Source organism: Lygodium microphyllum, chromosome 11 (genome assembly GCF_053477565.2).
Source record: "Lygodium microphyllum isolate KBCC chromosome 11, Lygodium_microphyllum_v1.1.10, whole genome shotgun sequence".
In the NCBI taxonomy this organism is placed as follows: Eukaryota; Viridiplantae; Streptophyta; class Polypodiopsida; order Schizaeales; family Lygodiaceae; genus Lygodium; species Lygodium microphyllum.
This window is the reverse complement of record NC_141145.1, coordinates 9,280,846-9,304,262: the sequence shown is the minus strand read 5'-3', so window position 1 is coordinate 9,304,262 and position 23,417 is coordinate 9,280,846. Positions and strand designations below refer to the sequence as shown.

At 40.9% G+C, this 23,417-nt stretch overlaps 1 pseudogene; it reads left to right on the top strand.

Annotated features, from left to right (window-relative positions):
* The first annotated feature begins 9,741 nt into the window (after positions 1-9,741).
* On the top strand, positions 9,742-10,641 carry LOC148028528 (uncharacterized; annotated as a pseudogene).
* The last annotated feature ends 12,776 nt before the right edge of the window (positions 10,642-23,417 follow it).

Genomic DNA, 23,417 nt, shown 5'->3' with positions numbered 1-23,417 from the left:
AGTCAAGAGGTATCCTATAACATGCTACAGTTGCTGCAGAAAATTCTAAGCTCTAGATCTTGACGTTTTGACATCACCATCGCATCCGAAGCGTGCCAAAACTCCCAAAATGACTCTTGAAGCTCTGAATTCCAATTCTAGATGAGGAAGCAACGAAAAAAAACTCAATTTTCACACTCCTCTCCTATTTTGCGCGTGATCCTGTTGCTTTTATAAAGAAAGCTAGAAAAGCCTTCTAAACTTAACCACATTAAGAAAATAGCAATGTATTCCATAAAGAAAGCTTATTTCAATAAAAGCATATCTTAAATCTCATATTCAAATAATCTATATTATAAATAAATAAATTAATAGTATTAAGAACAATGATCTAATTATTACTAAAAAAGTTTAAACTTATAACTTACAAATAGAGTAATAATTTTGATAATACAATATCATATAAATACATAATATTATATATTATACTTAAGATAACTAATTATAATTATGAAATTTACACTTGGACTTATGCTAATGCCCAGTGCTACCCAAAGCCACCCCTATCTGCTCTACACATCAATTGAAGCATTCACAATTGTTAGAAAATAATAAGATAAAACCCACAAAAGTGAATACCTAGCAGTCTTCAACTATAAAATAATTAAATAGGTCAGAACTTTGTCCTAACCTTAATTTAATACGAGTGCACTCTAAACTTATAAACGTCCATTAATTTAAATATGTATTTTATGGAATCACCCACTATGGAATCACCCACATGCACATCAAATTAATGTGATGCTCGAAAAGGACAAGCGTCCACGTCAACTTCTTGCACAAGGAATCCACCTTGTGTACAAGCCCCGGCAAACACATATAGTTTTACAAAATCCACCGTAAAACCTCACGGAATCCACCGTGGAATATGCCTCTAGTTTTATGGAATCCAGCAAAAAACCTCACAGAATCCACCGTGGAATATGCCTCCTGGCATCATACATACTCTGGGAGAGGGAAAATTTCCTAGACTCATAGTACCTTTTGCAAAGGTAGTGGCAACTTTGCCCACTCGTACCCCACTAAAGCTTCTTCTATTAAACTAGTGTAGGTGGACGAGAAGAGAAAGATGAAGGAGAGAAAGGAGGATGAGAATATCAATATGGAAAAGCAACCTAGCCCACTCTTTCTATAGCTACACCTAACAAAGTTAATAGTGGCAAAGTGTCTAACTAGGCTATGAATAAGGAGGCTAAGCAAGATGATCCAATCCTAAACATCAAGCAATCTAGAGGCAAAGCCAAAGCAATGGATGAGTGAAAGAATAAAGAGAATTAGAACCCCAAAGCCCCTACATCCAAGCATAGAAAGAGCAAGCAAACAAGAAAAGTGTCGCGCAAGAAGCTCTTTAGGACCCCCTTGGTAGAAGCTACTATGCATAAATCAATTGTCATGAATTATTGGATGTCCTAAATGAGCTGTTTTGAAAGGACTAACTCTCACCCAAGCCTAACTTCTTTTCCCTAAATGTTCATGGTTTTTATTTTGACCTATGAAAATAGGTCTTTTATGGGGTAATCAAGAAACACAAACGTCAAATCATTGCTTTGTAGGAGATGAAGCTAAATGAGGAAGCATGCAAGAGCTTTCATGTATAAGGATAATCCAACTTCTATGATGTAGTTGGTAGGGATGGCACTCTATTGTTAGTTAGGGATGACTAGCCCCTAGCCTCAAGTGGAAAAGGGGAGATGGAAACTATTATAAGTGGTGATCAAGACTAGAGAAAAGTCTTTATCAATGGGTTCCATGTATACTTTGAACATCTCAGCCCACCAAAGGTCAACAATGGAATGCATTAAAAATGCAAATCCTTGGTAAGAATGTCGTGTTAGGGGGACTGAAATATGGTATGAAGAGTGGAGAACAACTCACATATGGTGGTGGCCAAGGGATGATTTTGAGAAGGAAGCAATAGTTGAATGCAAGGTAGAAGCTATGGAGTGCAAGAGTATTGAGACAAAGAAGAAGAAAAGAGAGTTATATGGGTACAAAATGAATTAGACCCTCATTTTCCATTATCTTTACTTATATATGACTATATAGTGTGTACATATACAAGGGTACCTGCCTAGTTATTGGCCATTGGCCTTTACCCCAACAATCTCCCACTTAAAGGCTAATGTGCCTTTATGGGAATATAAGAAGAGTGAAAATACTATCCAATATTCATTAGCACTTTGTTGTGTGCAAGGCACTCAGAAGGTGTACTCTTAATGAGAATATCTATAGGGTTATCATGTATATGGATCTTGACAAGCTCAATGCACTTGTCCTCAAGAACCTCCCTAATAAAGTGATACTTCACCTCAATGTGCTTTGTCTTTGCATGAAAGACAAGTTTTTGTTTCAATTGAATGGCACTCTGAGTATCACAATGAATGTACGTACATGTTCTACAATACCCAAGTCTCCCACTAGACGAGTAAGCCATTTACCTTCCTTACATGCTCTAAAATCCATTAGTGAGACCAACATTAGAGAGCATACTAGGAACCCTTTTCTAAATGGTCTTGTTCATCTTCTCAGCCACACCATTTTGAGTAGGATTCTCAAGGTTATCAACTCTCTATTGATACCACAGATTGTACATAAAAGTTTGTGGAGGCATGCAAGGTGTACTCTCCACCATTATCAATCTTCAAGTACCTAAGCTTTTTGCCTACCCGATTCTCTATAAATGTTAAGAACTTTTGAAATGCATCCAACATATGGATCTTCTTGTGAAAAGAATAAGTCCAAGCCTTCCTTGTGGCATCATCTATAAAACTGACAAAGTACAATTATCTACCCCATGAAACTATGGACATTGTGGCCCACACAAATCGCTATGAACCAAATCAAGAAATTATGATCTTCTACTCCTGCTACCTATCTTGTCAACATTTTTGTTTGCTTTCAAGGAGACAACGTTCATAAAAACCAAGAGCAATAGATTTTAGACAAGGAAGATAGTTCAAATGGCAAAAAGCTTTCATTTCAATGACAAACATATGTCCCAAATAGTGATGCCATAAAAAAATAGATGGCTATTCAATGAGAGCTATAACACGGTCTTTAACACTAGAAATATGCAAAGGATACAAAAAGTGCTAGATTTTGGCCCTTTGGCCACAACAAGAGATCCCTTGCAAAACTTTTGATCATGATCATTAAAGATTACTCTATAACCACAATTATCAAGATATCATGTACTAATCAAACTCTTTGTCAAGTTTGGAACATGATGTACATTATGCAATATAAAAGAAGAACCATTCGGCAATGACAAATGTATATCCCCAATGCCAAAAATGTTGCATACATTGTCATTTCCATGACATATGCATCCTCTTTTTCCAACATCATAAGTAGAGAACTAGTCCGTATGTGGAGTAACATGAAATGATGCTCCAAACTCCATAAGCCAATTCTAAGACATACCATTATCCATGGCAACCAATAATGCATCGCCAAAAGAGGATATAAACAAGACATCACGATCATCATTGCCACATGTAATAATCTCCTCAAATTTTATCTTGCTTTTTTCTTTGTCATTATCCTTATTTATCTTCTTGCCTTTTCGCTTGTTCTTCCACTTTTAAGAAATCCTTTTTTATGTATCCCTTCTTGTTATAGAAGTAGCATTCCACATCCTTTTTGGCTACATAACTTGCTTCTTGATTTACCTCTCTCACAAGAGTTTCCCCATGCATTTGACCTTCCTCTCACCACAAGTGCATTGAAGCTCATTGACCCTACATTGTTCTTTCTATTCAGCTACTTGTTGAGTAAGCTTCTCTCAACATTACCACTTGTAAGACCACCTACACAAGTGATGAAAGTATTCCAACTCTTGGACAAGGTGACTAACAAGAACATGACCTTCATTGAATCATGAAAGATGATCATTTGAGATATCACTTGGCTAAAAATAATGTTAAACTCATTGAGTTGATTAGACATCAAAGCCCCATCCTTCATGTGAAGATTAATGAGTTTTTTCAACCAATAATCCTACCATGCTACACTTTCTTTTTCATATAAGTTAGCAAGATTTTTCCATATACCATATGCATCTATTGTGTCTTTCAGATAAAAATATATAGACTTTGAGAGTATCAATATAATAGTAGAGCATGCTAGCTCATATAATTCCTTCCATATATTTGCATCCATGTCCTAGGCTTAATCCCGCTACATTTGATTAGCTTTACCTACTTCTTTTGGACCAATACATTGTATATTTAGTCCTACAAATACAAAAATTTTGTACCATCAAGCTTTTGAATATTAAATAATGCATTCTCTGAACTCTATAAAGAGTCCATAATGACAAAAGTATGCATACACATAAAAAATAACAAGGTATACCAAACTGCAAGCTCAAAATAGACCAACAGACTGCAAAGAGAGTGCCCTAAAAAGCTAAAAAATGGCTATCCAAATATCAAACCAACATAAATATTATGTAAAAATGATATTTTAGCACTCTTAAAGGTATATGAATTTTTTGCAAGCTACATCAAGTATTCTAGCTATCTTTTGAGTATAAAACAATCACACCAGAGACCAAGTACATGAAAAATGCCTTCACAAATCAATTTTAGCATAGATCTCTACAAAGTGCACATGAACTAGCATGAAAATCCCTCCAAGGTAAAAAATTTATCAAAATCCATGTGCAATACAAAGTTGAAAGCAATCTAGAAGCCTTGTAGTGGGAACTAGATGCATCCAAATTAGTAGCACAGCCCATAAACATCATTATATTAAAATCATCAAGTCTATTTGTGCTTTTATTTCTCTATTAAAGACATAAGACCCTTGCTTCAAAATGAAGTAGAATCCATACTAAATCCAAGCAAATTCCTTTCTTCCAAAAAACAAGATATCATTGTGCTTAAGTAGCCCCTATGCTTGCCTGCATCAAAACCATGTATCAAGATCTCTTCTTCATGAGCATCCAAAGCCAAGTTATTTTGCTCCAAATCCAACCACTAAGGCTTTCCAAATCACTGCCAAAGTGGGCTATTACAACCACAAATTAAGCATCAATAGCTCAAGCACCTAGTTGACTCAGATCTAGATCTCGATGATGAGAATAGTACCTCTATCAATGTGCAGCTAGTAGGTATATCAATGTCGAAGAAGAAGCTCAAATCCTTAACCTTCATGACAAAGCTTCACTCATCACACTCCTTGCTCCAAGCACAAGCTCCCATGAACACCAAAAACCCCTTTGATACCAATTGAGAGGGAAGCAATGGTGGGATGTGGGGTAGAAGCTAGGGGGTACAAGAGGGTTGAGAGAGAGGAGAGCACAAGAGAGATATGTGGATGAAAATTGAATGGTATCCTTATTCTTTGTTATCTTCACTAATATATGATTGTATAATGTATACATATACAAGGGGTGCCCACCCGGCTATTCATTATATTGGCCTTTACCCCAAGAGATTTTGGACCAAATCGAGACCTGGGATGATTTGACATAGGCTTGTGAATTGAGGGATTTGGCATTGGTCTCTTCTAATGGTTCTAACCAATCGTTTACATGGCATAATAAATTTTATGCTTGAAAGATCCTAAGCATAATGATATGGCACCAAATCTACATCATTAAGGTGCACTTGGGCCTCTTCTACCCAGCCTTTGATATTTGCCCCCCGTAATTTTCATCTAATGGTTGGGGTCAAGATATTCTCATATTTTAGTGCTTTCCTTCTTCTCCATTTAAGGTGTTGAGGTTTCTACTTCTGCATTAGTGACATGTCTTCATGTTATTATAAGTATGATTGCACCATCACTCTTAAGGTTAATTTTTCCTTTAGACCTCTCTATTTTCTTCTTGTTCTTTTATTTGATTAAGAAGATTAAGTTACTTGCTCCTAGTATGGAGAGTCTTTCTTTCTTTGCTTATGGTCTAATTATTACATTAAGCAGAATTGGGGTTGCTTCTTCATCTAAAGATTCAATTCCAAAGAGATCCCGAAGGCACAAATTAGATGATTTCCTTGCTAGTGGAAGCCTTTCATTTCAAGTAATCAATGTATAGGTGTGTGATATTGCATTTGTGGCATCTCAAATCCAGCTTAATCTTTCTCAAAGAATCAGCATGCCTAGGGTTGCCACAATTCCAACAAATTAGTAGGTCTTGAGGTTGCATGCCTCTAGCCCCATAACCCCTTCCTCTACCTAATGTCATTACAACATTAGTAGGTCTTGAGATTGCATGCCTCTAGCCCCATAGCCCCTTCATCTACCTAATGATGTCATTACTAGAACTGATCTACATTGCATAATGAATGCATGGCCCTCTTTGTTATATGAGATATAAGGGTTCATATATGATTTTTAAGAGTTGGAAAAAAACTTTGGGACTAAGAAAAAGTAGTCCTCAATAGCCTCAAGCTTTGGAAGCATCAACCTTGGCCTTAGCCTTAGCCTCCATTTTCATTACCTTTAGCCTTAGCTCCCATCAATCTTCAACCTCAACCTTTCCCCTAATCAATCTTACCCTTAGTCTCACTTTCAAACTCAACTATTCTAATCAACTTTATTTATACATCTTTACTAGAATGTAAATCACTAGATATTTTAAGTAAATTAATGTTAGTAATGTCGTATTTAAAATCACGATGCCATCTCTAGCAATTTAATGGTATTTAGGGCTATTTTTTTTTCAATTTTTTTCATTGTTGACTTATTGTGTCAATATTATTTAGTATTATCACATTGTTGTAATTATATTCTCTACATGTTATTTCAAGAAAGCATTATTTAATTTGACAAGGTACTTTAAAGAAAGCCTTTCATGAAAATGTATTGAGACATTAATAGTTTGTTAGGTGAGATTTAGTTTCCCCCCAAATATAGTAAGCTTTTCTTGAAGGTATTTAGATGCAATTTTTTATGAGATGAGACATGCACACGCAAAACTGGGAACCTCCTCCATGGTGACCTACCATCACTCACTCGAAGAGAAATTGAGTGTTTAAGTGGGCAAGAGCCCTCTACCATGGCTCGACTACCTTTGACCTCCCCACCATCTCACCACCTACCACCCTAGGTCTAATCTTCAAGTACAAGAGCCCTTGATCTAATCTTAAAACACATTGAGAATGCTTAAAGATCAATGTTAGAAAAACACTTTAGCTAACTTTTAACCTTTGGCATTGCTGCCTTGTCATTGTTAATGCCAATTCCTTCTCACCTCCATGGAAGTTGCTAGATTGGCATGTGTTTACGTTGATCTTTAAGCATGCTGAGCACACTTAAAAATCAACTGTAGTAAACACCCTCTCTGCCATGATGACATCATCTCATCATCATGTGAGTTTCTCTTGGTGGGTTGCGTTTTCTCTAATCTTCAAGCACGTTGAGCACGCTTAAAGATCAATGGCAACCATTGCTCTCTTTTCCATACTAATGCTCTATCACACCATCATGCAAGTTGCTCTTAGTGGGCTACATTTGCTTTGATCTTCAAGAACACTATACATGCTTAAATATCCATTGCAGTCAATGACATGTTCTCCATGCCAATGCCCTCTCACCTCCATGGAAATTGCTCTAGCATTTTCTTTAGTCTTAAAGCCTACTAAGCATGCTTAAAGATCAAGGGTAGCCAACACCCTCCACCATGCCAACACTCTCTCTCTACCATTCAAATTGCTCTTAGTAGGATACATTTTCTCTTATCTTCAAGTGTGTTGAGCATGCTTAAAGATCAATGGTAGCCAACATCCACTATGCCATGCTAATGACCTCTCACTACCATGTGAATTGCTCTTAGTGACCTCTATTTGCCCAAATCTTCAATACATTGATGCATTTAATGATGAATGGAAACTAACACCCTCTTTGCTATTCCAACACCCTCTCAATACCATGCAAGTTGCTCTTACTAGGTAGCATTTTCTTTAATGTTCAAGCACATTGAGCATGCTTAAAGATCAATTGCTGACAACATAATCACAAACCATTTCACGTATAAAACATTGTATTTCAAAATGAAACATTTTACCCTTCCCTAATTCATAAGTGAAATGCCACATGATACTAAATAATAATAGGTTTGAAATACATCAATGTGTTTCATGGGTATGATCATAGTACACAATCCTTTAGCTAGCCTTTAGCCTCTACACATCCCACCCTAGCATCCTTTTCCCATTTTGTAGACTTATGTCTTTGTGATAAATGTACATGATAGACATAAACATTACTCAAAAATCTTACCCTTTGAGCTTATTCATCTTAACACATTTCTACATGTGCATGGTCTATTAGTGGGAGGCATTAGCAAGTTGGCATACATAGTGGTCACTTGTGGCCAACATATTAGTACATATAATACAAGGATGATGGGGGCTAGTGTATTGCTATAGCTAATGCAAGTATTGCTTTACTTTTTGCATGGAACCAAAGAAGTGATGCCAATAATTGCCATAAATAGGGAATCCTATGTGGTTTTATTGTTGTTAGAGTCTCTTGAAGATCAAACTCGATCATGAATCCATACCATACTATTTTACCTCCAAGTTGGCGAGACCAACTATAGATGTGAGCGGCGGACAAAGACCAACAAAGAAATGGCAATGAAGGTGAAAATCAAAAGGCATTTCCACGTGAAATGTGAAGCATGGATTGAGAAATAGATAGTCAAATAATCTAATGGAGTGAAATGCAAAGCAAAGTGGGGATACAAACTAAAAATTTTGAAATTATCTACTACATTGGAGGTGGGTCATTGTTTAATCTTCCCTACTTCTCCACTTAGGCTCTTTTTTCACTCACTAATGGTGTGGGATTAGGTGGGTGGTTCTTATGCCTACCTGGTTTAAATAACATTAAGTGCAGCTTCAAAAGGAATCTTATTTCTATTGTCTTTAAGTGAGACTCTAGATTTATTAAATTTCCCAAGGCTCTAGTTCATTATGCATTTGTATGTACAGTGTTAGGCCCATGTTATTTGTCATGGGATACCTAAAAACATGCTTAGGTTTGAGTCTAAATTTGTATGCTGCTACATTTTTTGAAATAGTTGTGCAACTTGTGTGTGAGTGTCAATTACTTCATAACATCGTCTTGTAGGGAGGAGGGTACCTAATGTGCAAAACATGGAAGCTCACATTGCCACCTTCAATATGAAGAAATAATTCATAGGGTAAGATTATTATGGATGAAAGATCTTTCAAACTATCTAGGAGACTAGGAAATATATGCAACACATGGTCGAGCTCTCAATAATGCCTCTAAAGTAGTCTTCCATCTCAACCTCATTGTGGATGAAACTAGGAGAAATGACCAATTTTATAAGAGGGTCATTGATCACACAAAGGACAAGGTGGAGGAAGGGGAACAACATGGATGACATAGGTAAATGAAGGAAGAGGAGGAAGTGGAGGGAAAGGGGGAAGCAAAGGAATAGGAACAACATGGAGAGCATAAGCAAACAAAGACAAGGGAGGAAACAGAGGAGACATCAAAGATTCTAAGGATCATGATCAATCTAAGGATGGAGAAAACATATAAACAACAACACAATTTAGTGATGGAGAAAATGTATAGATAACATAATCAGGTGATGGAGGCAAAAAGAAAATCAAGATTGAGGTCTATGGGAAGATCCTGCATACCTTGGCCCTAAATGATTTTCTAGAAAAGATAGTTCTAATTTTTGGATCTTCATCTCCACATATTCCATTGTGTATGATGATCAAGACAAAGGCCATATGCAAGGTGAGGAGTTTCAACAAGATGGGGAACTAGATTGAGAGCAAGAGGCCTTTCACTATGACCATTGTGGATATCGAGGAAGAGAAGACACTAGTTACTCACAAGAGGGAATAAATTCTTAGGAAGACTATTGGAAGATAGTAAATGAGAGATTTATGCATGCTTTAGATCAAGAGCACAAGTGGGGACCTACCTCCAAGGAAAATGATCCATCTTAATGGAAAAAATTAACACATGGCATGGATGCAATGCATTCCTAATGCTAGTCTCTCATATTTCTTGATATGTTGCTATCTCTATGATCTTGTTTAGAGGACTTGTTTGTTGTTTATTTATATATGTGATGCATACAAGGTATCAAAATGATATTTCAAAGCATTGCCTTATTTCTTGCAACTTCCTTAGCTTTGAAAAGCATGATGTTGGGGAGCTTATATTCTCTTTCGCTTGATCAAACAAATACATTGACGTATCCATATCCCTTTTTGATCCATTCTAGGATTGTTAGTCAAAATTAGCAACTTGCAATTTTGTGGCTTCCTTGCAAGATGGATGACTACATGTATGTTCCCACCATATTTGGAGATAGTCTATTCTAGTTCAGAATGCTAGCCAAGCTAAATAATAGCACTTTATTGTCATGACTTGATGAGGTAGACAAGACATTGATAGAGAAAGAGATGCAAGGGTTCTCCTCTTGAGGAAAGAGGTGTTGGTTTCACACTGCCAATGCAAATAATGGCATGGTTTCCATTCAAGGACAAGATGGAGCAAAAGGTTGAGGAGCTATCAAGGGAAATGGATGAAATGGACCAAAGTAGGATGATAAGAATATTGAGGTCAGTTATAGAAGGAAAATGTCCAAGTTTGGAATAATTGTAAAACCACAATGAGGGGCCAATAAAATGAAACTTAAGGATACACTATTTGAAGGCTTTACAAAAATGAAGACATAAAAAGTATGAATGTTTGACTCACATAAAACTTACATTATCGTAAGAATTTGTATCATAACTTTAAGTAGCTTTAAAAACTACATCTTTATGTGCAAATCATGTTATTTGTTTTATGATTATTTTGGTGAACAAAGGGGAGAAACTATGTGATACATGGTTGCTTCCCTTTGATCACACAAACATGAAGTAAACAAGACCTAGCCTCCCGAGCTTCATATTAATACCATTATGTAAGATAAAATGACAAAAATATCATTTTCAAATATTCTCCATTACACTAATAAATTGCTCAATTTTTGAATGTTGAGAGCATGTTTTCCCTCAAAATCCTTCCCATAGTTCCCCATGTTATGAACTAAATTGAAACTAATTAAACTCTAGCTAACAATTGCATTCAACCTAAGTAACCCCAAAACTCTAAGCTCTCAAGAAGAAAACCAAGGTATAAATACACTTATAAGCCTAAGTGCCATGGATTCTCATAAGAAGGCCCCATGCCTAAAAATCAATTCACTACAAAGCATCCCTATGATATAGATTTCATCCTTGAATTATGCCAAATACAACCTAATGTCTATAGGTGAAAATACAAGTGGTAGTAGTGAACTAGAGATCATGGATTTAGAAAGTGATGTGGCCCTTTATGTACTAGTAGTGGTGGTGCAAGTATCTCCTAGGTCCCAAGCAAATTGTGGATGACACTGAACCTTGTCTCCAAGATCAAGCACTATACAATTGTATGATGAACCTACATGTCATTGCCACCTCTACATGAGTTGCCATCAAAGAGGGCATCGTTGGCCAAGGTGGAATAAGAGTTTTATCAACTATTCTTGGGTCATGATAGCAAGGCGACATGGAAGGAATTTTACAAGCCTATATCCCATACCCTCATTACTCTCTAAAGACATGGCACACATATGCTACCTTGCTTTATCAAGTGCCTAGATAGCCTCCTCTCCCCGAACCACTAGAGAGTAGACCCACCTCCTCCACCTTCTTTAGAATATCTATGGTTTGAGAAACCATTGAGACAAACTTCAAAATGGTTGAGAACAAGACCATGATGTACTAGCAGCATCGCACCCCACATATGCCATTGACATGTTGTTGCTACTCCTAGACCACCTATTTGATGGGGCTCTTTATGAAGGCTTCCTTGCTAGTTGGTTAGCTAGTACCATATTACCAATCTTGAAAGCTAGAGACCCTTTGGTTCCCACTAACTATAGAACCATCACGATTGGCCACATGCGAGACAATTTATGGAACCATACTAGAGCATGAGTTGAGAAAATGTGTAGAGTACACCAACATCAGGTATGCGGACAAACAAGTTTCATGAGAGGGTATTTCACACTTTGACCACATTCTCCCACTCTCAACTATCATTGAGGAGGGTAGAGCACAAGAGAGATGGATCTATCGTTGCTTTATGGACTTTTGATATCATGCCACAAGCTAGGCTCATGAAGAGAATATAGGAGTTGGGGATCCTCATTAGGTGCGATGGGGTGTCTTGGCATTTTACGAGACAAGTCCAAGCTTCGAGAGGAATGTCAAAGGAGATCATCAACACTACTAGAGTGAGATAAGGTTTCCCCCCTTTCACCCACTCTCTTTGGGATACACATTGATGAGATATTAGACTATACTCTCTTTCGGCTATACATTGATGAGATATCAGACTATACTCTCTTTGGGCTATACATTGATGAGATATTAGACTATATTGATAGATTGGGAGGAGATGGACCTAGCCTTGGAGGATTATTGATACATCTACTATTGTATGTAGATAATGTTGTTCTCATCTCACACATATCAAAGGGATTGCAATGCTAGCTAGATGCACTATATGCATTTTGCTAGGAGAGAGACCTCAGAATGAACCTTGGAAAGACCAAGGTTATGGTAACTAACACCCCACCCAGTGGATCACATGATCATTGCCTCAATTTACATATGGTGGGGAGATAGGGAAGCACTCTAGACTTGCTCTAGAGTCATCTAGATAGCTAGCATTTTATGTTGATAGTGAGTGCCAATATGCTTAGATAGACACATGATTACACCTACATGGGTTGCATGTGGATCACCTTCTACCTCTAAAGTACAACTTGGACTCCCCTTTCTTAGAGCTCAACCAAGAGGAGCTCAAAAATACCATCGAGATGAACGTTATTCGGCTACATATAGCTAGGACATGGTTGGCACCTACCTAGGCTTTGGGGATGAATATCGATTTCTATTGGAAGCATCTTGTATGTGTATCCTTTGATGGTTTTGTGATCTAGTTGAGATAAATGGACACACACTTGTCCCATAAGGATGGTGTGCAATAGGTTTGTACATCCTTACACCAACTATGCATATTGAGACCAATTGCTATGAGGCAAATCCACTTCCCCCAAAGGGTTGAATCTACCAACTTTGCTAGCTCACCAAAGATTGAGCAAGCACTACATATGTAGGTGCCTACTGTAATATGAGATTAGAGGGTGCTTCCACTTCATTTGTTTCAAGATGGATTTAGACCACTGTCTATTTAATGGACTTCCCACATCTTCCTTTTGGAGCTACACTAACATAGATATCACAGCTTACAACCCCAAGGAAGGTGTCTCTAGGATTCTGCATGCACCCTTAGTAGCATTTTTAGATATGCAACTTCACATGATCCCTAAGAGCATAACCTAGATTAATTAGTGGTTCCACCATAAGGAGTCACATAAGATAAAGACATCCAAAGATGCAAAGCATATGGCCCATGGTCTACTGGCCCATATCCCTATTTAAGAGGCATCATCGAAGGATGTAGATGATACAAGCATATCATCAAGCAACTCTACCTCAACACTTCAACTTAACGAGGCTGGATAGGCCCATGCGAGATATCTTGGGGTGACATGGATCCCATCTTAGTCCCACATTATATTACATCCCTATTGCTTTATTTAATGTTTTAGCTATTTTTTGTTTCCTAGTTAGATATTTCTTTTTATATTATAGTTTTTGTATTCTTTTTAGGAAACATGACAATTCCTTTGAACTTCAAATGGATCTATTTTTGTCTCATAGTCCAAATTGGCCTTTTGTATATGTTAATGTGGGGAGAGAGAGAGAGAGAGAGAGAGAGAGAGAGAGAGAGAGAGAGAGAGAGAGAGAGAGAGAGAGAGAGAGAGAGAGAGAGAGAGAGAGAGAGAGAGAGAGAGAGAGAGAGAGAGAGAAGCGAGAAAGACTCGCAAAAGTGCACATTAATATTGAGGATCCAAGATGAGATGGAAAGGAGGGCCTTCATGAGGAAGAAGGCCATACTATGTGGACTCCCAAGGAATCCCATCTACATAGATGATGATCTCACTCAGATGCAAGTGTAGCATAGATGCATAAGTAGGGGTGCATGGCCTATGAGACAGACACCCCAAAGATATGAATAATAGTGTGGAACTGCAATGGTTCACTCTTGACATACCTAAGAAGGAGGAGGTGATGGAAAACCAAGATCTGATTATGATCAAATACATAGCACAGCCTTAAGAGGGGGTTGTTAGAGTACAAGGATACATCTAGGAGTCCACATACAAAGGTTGCATGAGACATCAAGGAATCATCCGAGGGCCGAGAGGAGTAGAAATATTGATCAAACAAGACCTACATGATAGATTTTTCACCATGGTGAGAGGGAAGTAATTGTGGAATGCAAGGTAAAAGCTATGGAGTACAAGAGGGTTGAGAGAGAGAAGATTACAACAGAGTTATATGGGTACAAAATGAATGGTACCCTTATTCTTTGTTATCTTCACTTATATATGACTATATAGTGTCTACGTGTATAGGGGGTGCCCACCTGGCTATATACCATTAGCCTTTATCCCTACAACATTTGACCTAAAGGACACTGCATCTTTATGGGGTTATAAGAAGAAAGTGAAGATACTATACAATGCCCATCTACATTGTGCAATGTGCAAAGAACTCAAAAGTTAAACTCTTCATAACAAGATTTGCATGGTAATCACCCATATGGATCTTAACAAGGTCAATAAAATTATCATCAACCACCTCCCTAAGGAAGTGATACTTCACCTCAATGTTCTTTGTCTTTCCATGAAAGACAAGGTTTTGTGCCAATTGAATGGCACTTTGACTATCGCAATGCAATGTAGACACCTCCCTTGTAATATCCGAGTCTCCTGCTAGATGAGTAAGCTACATAGCTTCCTTGTAGGCCTCAACGGGGGCTCCAACATGTTTTGCATTTGTGGTAGATAAAGTTGTGCATGGCTACAATCGAGAGACCTAAGATACTACACCACCTATGAAAGTGAAGACAAAACCTATAGTATACATTCTAAAGTATATACTCCCTACAAAATCAACATCTATATATCCAAAATAGATGCATCCTTCTTTCCAAAAAGCATATGCACAAAGACTTAGTGTTGTTCAAGTATCTCATGATACTCTTTATTGCCTTTTAATGCTTCTTGTGAGGGTTTTCCATATATCTCCTAATTACTCCCACTACAAAGACAATGTCTACATGTGTAGCAACCATGGTGTACACTAAGCTACCAACTATGGATGCATAAAAATATTGGCCATTTTTACCTTTTTCTCATGTAACTTGGGTTTGTCCTCTTGGTTAAGTTTCAAATATGGAGGTAATGGAACACTAGTAGCCATCCCCCTCTCCATATTGAAACACTCGAATACCTTCCCAATTTATTCCTTTTGAGACAAAGAGAGTATCTTTTTGTCTCGATCACACATAATGCATATATGAAGAGTGCAACTAGCATTCCCCAATCTCTCCATATTGAAATGCTCAAATACCTTCCCAATGTATTCCTTTTGAGACAAATAGAGTATCTTCTTGTCTCAATCTCACATAATGCACATATGAAGAATGCAACTAGCATTCTCCAAGCTCTTCATGTCAAAGGTTTCATGCAATCTTTTCTTTAAAGCATCCATGTAGAGGCACAACCGCCAACACCCACGGATCGCTTATTCCTTCAAGTATTTCAAGCGAGCCCTAATGGCTACCTCTCACATAGCCGACGCACTATCCCTTCTATGAGTGTAGTAAACTTACCTCGATGCCCGATGTTAACCCCAACACGAAGAAAGCAAAAGGAAATAAAAAAGACGCAGGGCAAAGGCAGAAAAAAGGTAGCCCGACTGAAGAAAGAATAGGAGAAAAAGCCAAAAGCGCACGGGCAACCTTAAAAGTCCAAGGAAAATGCAAAAGGGGAAATGCGCATTTTGAAATAAAAAGGCACACCCTAAAATCTTGTAAAAGAGCGCCGGGCTCTCACCCGTGCAATTTGTAAATGTAGACGGGTGGTGGAGAGGAATCTAGGAAGATAGAAGGACAATGGGAAAAAGGGCCTAGGCTAGGTCGGCCATGTAAAAAAGAGGAAAAGGGGATGACCACCCAAAAGGGAATTAGGGTTTTGTATATAAAATTCAAAAAGTGAATGAGAAGCTCATTCTTGTGTGTGGCCAAAGCTTCTTCTTCTTCTTCTCTTGTTTCTTGCCTTCTTGCTTGTGCTTGAGAGAGGGATTGAGAGAGTGTGAGGGAGTGAGGGAGGGATTGTGTGAGAGTGAGGGATCTTGGAGAAGAATCTCTCCATCTTCTCTCTTCATCTTCCCCTCCTCTCTTCTCTTCTCTTGTCTTGCGCGTGGCTATGGAGGATGAAGCTCATGGGAGAGGGATTGAGGTTGCTTGAGCTTGCCTCAAGGATCATGGAGCTACCAGTGTGCAAGAAAGAGGAGGGTACTCGATCAAGCATCAAGGTAAGCTCACTACACCCTTAAGGTAGGCATTGCACGTCGACTATGTGAGAGGTAGCCATGGCCGCTCGGTTCGAAACACTTGAGCAATAAGTGGTCCGTAGGTCTCGGGGTAGAGCTTGTAGCTCCCCTTCATTTTGGTTCCGTTGCCGGGACCGACGGAATCGAGCCTTGAGCGCCGCGCGTATCAAATCGAGCATAAAAGTAGGGTTAGCAGCCCAAACCGGTGCTCGAGATAGCTAGGAGATTTAGGAGGTTTTAATCCATGAAACAAGTAAGTGTTTTGGTTTTTTGGAAGCATTAGTGTAGGACTACCATTCTGCATCTCTGTTTTGCACTTTTGCTGCACTAGATTAAGATTAGATTAGGTTAAGAAAGGAAAAAACAGAAGGTTTTGGCTGCTGCTGGAAACAGGGAAACAGGGGACCAGATTTAAATTTCTGGGTAAAACAGGGAAAAGGGAATTGGCTTTAAGGTTTTGCAGTGCTAGGAAAGGACCTTAAGAGGCTTGGGAGGCCAGGACAAACCTCATTTCACTGGTTAGCTTTGTGTGAGAGAGAGAGAGAGAGCTTCTGGTTACCAGGAAGAGGGAGCGCTATCACGATTTTGGGTGCCATCGATTTGTGCTTCTCCAGGTGAGTCTGGTGCTTCTTAGTAGTGCCCTAATCAGATCTGGAAAGTCTCTTGTGATTGTGTGTAGCAAGCATCAAGTGGGATCGAAACGCATCGGAATCGCGCCTACTGCCAGACGCAGTCGGACCAGGTCTCAGTGGTCCGATTCCCAGAATCAGACCACCCGAGTCCTGGAGTCGGACCAGCCCTATCCGATTCCCAGAATCGGACAGTCCGATCAGACGTGCCACGTGGCACTCGGTTCGCCCATCATAGTCGAACCATCCGACTGCTGGACTCAGACTATGCTGTCCGACTGCTGGAGTCGGACCAGCCCTGTCCGACTACTAGAGTCGGACACCAGCCCTGTCCGATTCTGGGAATCGGACCATCCTGCCAGAAGGAAAAATAAGGATCTTTAGTTGACCCTGCCACCACAGACCTGACCCCCAGGACACAACCCTGAACACCCCCAAGACCCAGTTTGACCATTAGAACCTCAGAGACCAATCAAACTTAGAGCAGAATAGAAAACGTAGCACAGACCTTCAGAAACCATAGAATACCCAGGAACCGAGCTTAGAACCCAAATCAGGCTAAGAATGTGGAGAGAAACAGAGTGGAGTTCGCATTAAACGCTTTCTGTATCAGCACTTCACTCTTGTGTTCCACTAAGTTTGCACTGCAAGAAAAGAGAAAAGCATGTTTTCGCACCAAGCACCACGAAAGCACTAAGCATAATGTGTGAATAAGGATTGCAGCTACTTCCAAATAACAAGGAACACATCATGATATCTAATAACATTAAGGAACCCACTAGTAGGAGAAGACCCCAAGACTTAGATAGGTGCCTGAGTGCCCTACTAGTAGGACCTAGAGAAGACAGGAAGACACGGAAAGCAACAATATAGAGGATTGGATGCTGCCGGAGCTGCTTGGATTTATTGACAACCTCGTGGATCTGGAAGCAGAAACAATGTCGGGATCAAGAGGCAAACGAGGAGAGGACCAATTAGACTTAGGAGAATTTCCAACCTCAGTCCAGGAACTGGTCCACAACTACGATCTACTCACTAGGACCGTGATCCAGGGCAGACCTGTAGAGAAAGTGGTAGCAAACCTGGAAGAAGAGAGAAGAGCAATCAAGAGAGCGCTAGAAGGCATAATTGCCTACAACCATGAGCAAAGGCCTAGAAGGCTACAGCAAGACGTAGATATGTACGAGGCTAGACGAGTGCTAGACCTAGCTGGAGCGGCCAAATCTGGACCGAATGTAGAGAGGGAACGGGCAGTAGAGGCTGACATGACACTGAGCGAACTGGTAGCAAAGCGACTCTTGGACAATACGTCCGTTGAACAAAGCGCTACTGCCCTAGCCACCGCGCTACTATCGAGATTGGGAGTCACGCAAGGGGCTAAAGGGTAGGCTAGAATCCCCATTGTAGCAAAACAACTAGCTAGATACGAACCTAGCAGTGACCCGTACAGCTTCATGGAGTAGTTCGAGTAAGTATGTGAGGCAAACGGTCTTACTGACCCTGCGCAGCGAGCTCAAGCTTTCGGCATGTGCTTAGGCGATAAGGGGAGGACCTGGTATTCTAGTCTAGATGACGCAGAACGTACGAACTTTGTTCGCCTTAAGGGCCTCTTCATCAAGAGGTTTTCAGAGGCAGGGTATTCGGATAACCTCATCATTATGTTGATGAATATCAGTCAAAGGGAGAAGGAAGACGTTAGGGATTATGTCACTCAGGCGCGTAGCCTCTACAAGAGAATCCCCGCCAATGAGCAACCTACCAAGAGGGCAGTGTCTACACTGTTCATGAACAGGATTCGGAGTGAGGAGCTCTACAAGGCTTTGGCCAGTAACTCCACCTTGCAACGAGACGTGCTAGCTAGAGTTTTCGAGGAGGCGATATGTGTAGATGATCAACTCAGGGAACGCAGCATGAGGACTACCAACCGAGAGAGTGCAAGCCAGAGGGACCCTGAGAGATCAACTACTTCGGGGGGAAAAGCAACTGCTAGTGTGCAGGATAAGGGAAAGAGTGTAGACCACGACCAAGCGATTGCAGAAATGAGAATGGAGATTACACGGTTGCAAGAGCTGGTAAGGAAGCCTGTGAGATCGCATGTACAATGTATATACTGCGGCGGCAATCACCTTCTAGTTGAGTGCCAAGATCCTAGATCTCGGCCGTGCTCAAATTGCGGTAGATTTGGGCATGATGCAGTGCATTGCAGAATGCCGATGAGATTTCCATATGCACAGTAGTACAATCCTCCATACTTAGGTAATAGGCCACCCAATTTCTTTGGGAGGGGAGCCCAGTTAGCTCTCCCAGCACCGGACTTAAGACCTACCGTACCTAGGCTGGAGATGAACCCAACTGGTATACCCAGACCACCAGGGCCTTTTGTAACCCACCCATCTAGCGATGCTCCTGTTCACTTTGTGGAGGAGCCTAATGAGGAAGAAACATATGTCAACCCGTACATATCCTATGACGAGGAGGGCAACCCAGTCCTGATGGACTATCGGCCGGTGCCGATGATGGCTTTAGGAAGAGGAAGAGGCAGAGGCTTTGGAGGGCCAAGCCAAGATCCAGTCACATGCTGGACTTGCGGCCACCCAGGCCACATTTCATCAAGCTGCCTAGAACGAGAACAAGCTAACAAGGACAAAGCAGATCTCCGATGCACAGAGTGTGGAATCACACATCTGTTTCCTGATTGTCCTAGGCGGAAGCCATCAACCAGCTCTGCCAACATGCCATCGGTGCCTTTGGGGCTTTTTGGAGTGGAAACCTTTGACAGTGAGGATACACCCATCCCACTACATGTTATGACGCGAGCTCAAACAAAATAGGCAGGCATCTCTTTGCCAGGCCAAGTAACCTTGACGCAACCTCAATAGGAAAGAAAAGCTGGAGGAGATGGAAAAAGAGAACCGATGCAAAGATAACTCTTAAAGCCGAGGAAGTGACTATGTTAGTAACGGGAAAGAGTGTCACAGACACAGAGGCGGAGACCTCAGCTCCTAAGACAGCCAAGCTAGGGAGTGCCAAGGTAGGGGAATATCCCCATCCCAAACGGCAGCTCAAGGCTATAGCTAAGGTCAAGAAGTGGGTCAAGGACGCCCAAAATCACCTCAAGGATGCTGAACCCATATTAGAAGATCCTATTGACGATTTCTCCAGCGTGAGCACACCAGTCTCACCTTCAAAACCACAAGCTGCGAGCATACCTACACCACTGGGGGCAACTCAGCAGCAAGGCCAAGGGGAAACTTGCCAGGGCAGACAGAATGCATGGCCTAGAAATGCTAGCCTCAGGGGAAGACAAGAGCCCAGTAGCCTCCTCACAACCTTGTTGTCTACTCCAGTAACTCTAAGCTTGGAAGACCTGCTTAGGCAGAATCATTCCTTATGGCAGGAGTTAAAAGACTTGATGGAGGGACGCGCAGGACTTGCGGGTGCTGATCCGCAAGATCATGATGCGGTTACACAGATCCCAAGTCTAACTCTACACTCAACTCCTAAGTCTTTGCACATCAATGCTTTTTGGGAAGGCACTGAAATGCATGCAGTTTTACCCATCCTAGCCTTAGGAGGTATGACGCGAAAAGGAATTGTAGACACAGGCGCAGGTGTTAGTGTACTAAGCCATGCAGTCTTAGAGGCATGGGGAAACCCTCCTGTAGAGACTGCCAGGTTTAACATCATGTTAGCAAATGGAATGAAGGTAAGACCATTCGGGGTCTTAAAGAATTGGCCAGTAAAGATTGCCGATGTGCAGTTTTTCGTAAACTTCATTGTCATGAAGGGAGTGGATTACGACATACTATTAGGCCGACCTTGGATGAGAAATGCGCGTGTCATTGAGGACTGGGGCAATGGTTTGATTTTCCTAGGGAACAAAACTAGTGCAGTAAGGGTAGAGATGGACACTTGGAAGACGACCTCTGTTGACCTAGATGCCATCTCAGCTATGCTGAAAGGCGATACTCAAACAACCAAACCCTATGGATCACTCACTAAATATATTCCTTGCCCTGATGAGAGGGATTGGATGCACGTTTTGGCAACCATTGACCTACCATTCTCGGATGAGGAAGAACTATATCGACAGGCTGCTAAAGCCGCAACCATGCCAAATTGAGGAGCCAATTGTGCCACTTTGCATGATGGCAGGAAGCTAACTCAACCCAGGCAAACCAGCCTCGTTCCATATCCCCAACAACAAACTAGAGCTTCAGGAAATCATAGAGTATTTGACCAATAAACTAGAAGGCAACTTGGCTACTAACTTAAAATCTCTACGTGATCTATTAGCTAAGCCAGATTGGAAATGGACCAAGGTCCACGACCTGAATTTGTTATATAACTGGGCTTTAGTTACTGATGACAAGGAAACTGGAGAGGAAAGCTTATGTGATGATGAGCAGTCAGAAGGACAGGACTCTGATGACGAGGAGTATGAGGACTGTCACTCTATGGGAGAGGAGAGTGAAGAAGAGATAGATACAATAGAGTACGACATAGAAGGAAAAGTGATAGAACAAATCAGGGCAGACTCGAGGCCTAGGAGAGGAAGGACCAGTCAGAATGAAAAAGGAGTCATGTGAATGGAGTGTGATAGATCCTGGCTAGAACACATAGGAGCCGTGGATTACGAGCAAGCCGGAGTGGCACGACCATGGGTAATCCCAGTGCTCAAGACAGATGCACCTACTGAACTACGACCCCTTGGGGAAACACCTTCCTCAAGTGAGGGATGCGAGTTTAACTCAGAGTCGGAAGTCAGCACTGAGAGTGATCCCGAGATACCACAATCTTCTAAGGTCAAATGCACCAAGGGAGACTTGCCAGTCCACCTAAGGCGCAGGAGGCTAAAGGAGGAGGCCAGGAAGCAAGCAAAGGACTCAGAAGCAGAAAGGCAAAAGAAACCGTAGGATCTACCCAAACGGTTTACAAAATTTAAAAAGGGTGACAGAGTGGTGATTCTGCTAGCTGTGAAAAGACAAGGCCAAACTAGTGAACCGATCGAGGGACCCACCAAAGTCAAGGAAGTTAACTTGGCTGGGGAAGGTGAAAAGCCAAGGCATGTATTCATTGCAGATGACTTGACGGAGGATGAGGAGACCAAACTTGTTGCACTCTTGCAAGAGTACATTGACGTATTTGCCTAGACATTGAATGAACTTAAGGGAGTCGACCCTAGGGTTGTCACTCATAATATCCCAATGGTCCCTGATGCAGTGCCAAAGAAACAACAACCTTACCCCATGAATCCCAAACACGCCCATGCAGTAAAAGAGGAGATTGATAAACTCATGAGGGCAGGATTCATATATGAGATCGAGCAGATGGACTGGGTATCACCTATCGTGATTGTCATGAAGAAAAATGGAAAAATACGAGTGTGCGTGAACTACAAGAAAGTGAATGCCGCTACAAAGAGGGATAACTTTCCTTTACCTTACACCGAGCACATGCTTGAGAGGGTAGCAGGTAAAGAAGCCTACAGTTTTCTGGATGGTTTCTCGGGCTATAATCAAGTGCAAGTGCACCCCGACGACAGGCACAAGACTGCCTTTGCCACGGAATGGGGTGTATTCGCCCTACATTGTCATGCCTTTTGGGCTGATGAATGCACCTATGACTTTCAACGCCTAATGTGCACTATCTTTAAGGACATGCTTAGGTGCAAACTGGAAGTGTTTGTAGATGACTTATGCATACACTCTAGTTGGGCCGAACACGTAGAGAAATTGAGAGCTGTCTTTGAAAGGTGTAGGTTGTACCACCTCTCATTGAACCCCTTAAAGTGCCAGTTCTGGGTGAAATACGGTTGTCGGATAATGACCAATGCTGAGCAACGCAGGGCAGTTAAAACCATCGAATATGACCCTACTTATGTGGCACCTATCTCGTTTAGAGTTTTGGCTATCACCCGCAACCAGCATTTAGACGACCATGTGCTCGCTCACCCTTACATTGACCAATTCCTTACAGAAGAGGAATTACATGTTGCAAGCCGCCTTAATACTGGAGATCTCTTTCATGATGTCTTGACCTACATCTCCCAAGTCTCCATCCAACCATCTACTCTTGATTGTCATGCCCAACTCGAATACAATCCAAGATTCTATGATTGGTTATTGGCTAAGTAAGTCAATCCATGAAAAACAGCATTTACCTCGTACTTCCTGTGCTAATCCTAGGAAGGATTCCTTGAAAGATCCAAGATGGGGCGAAGAGCAATTGTGAGCAAGAGCAG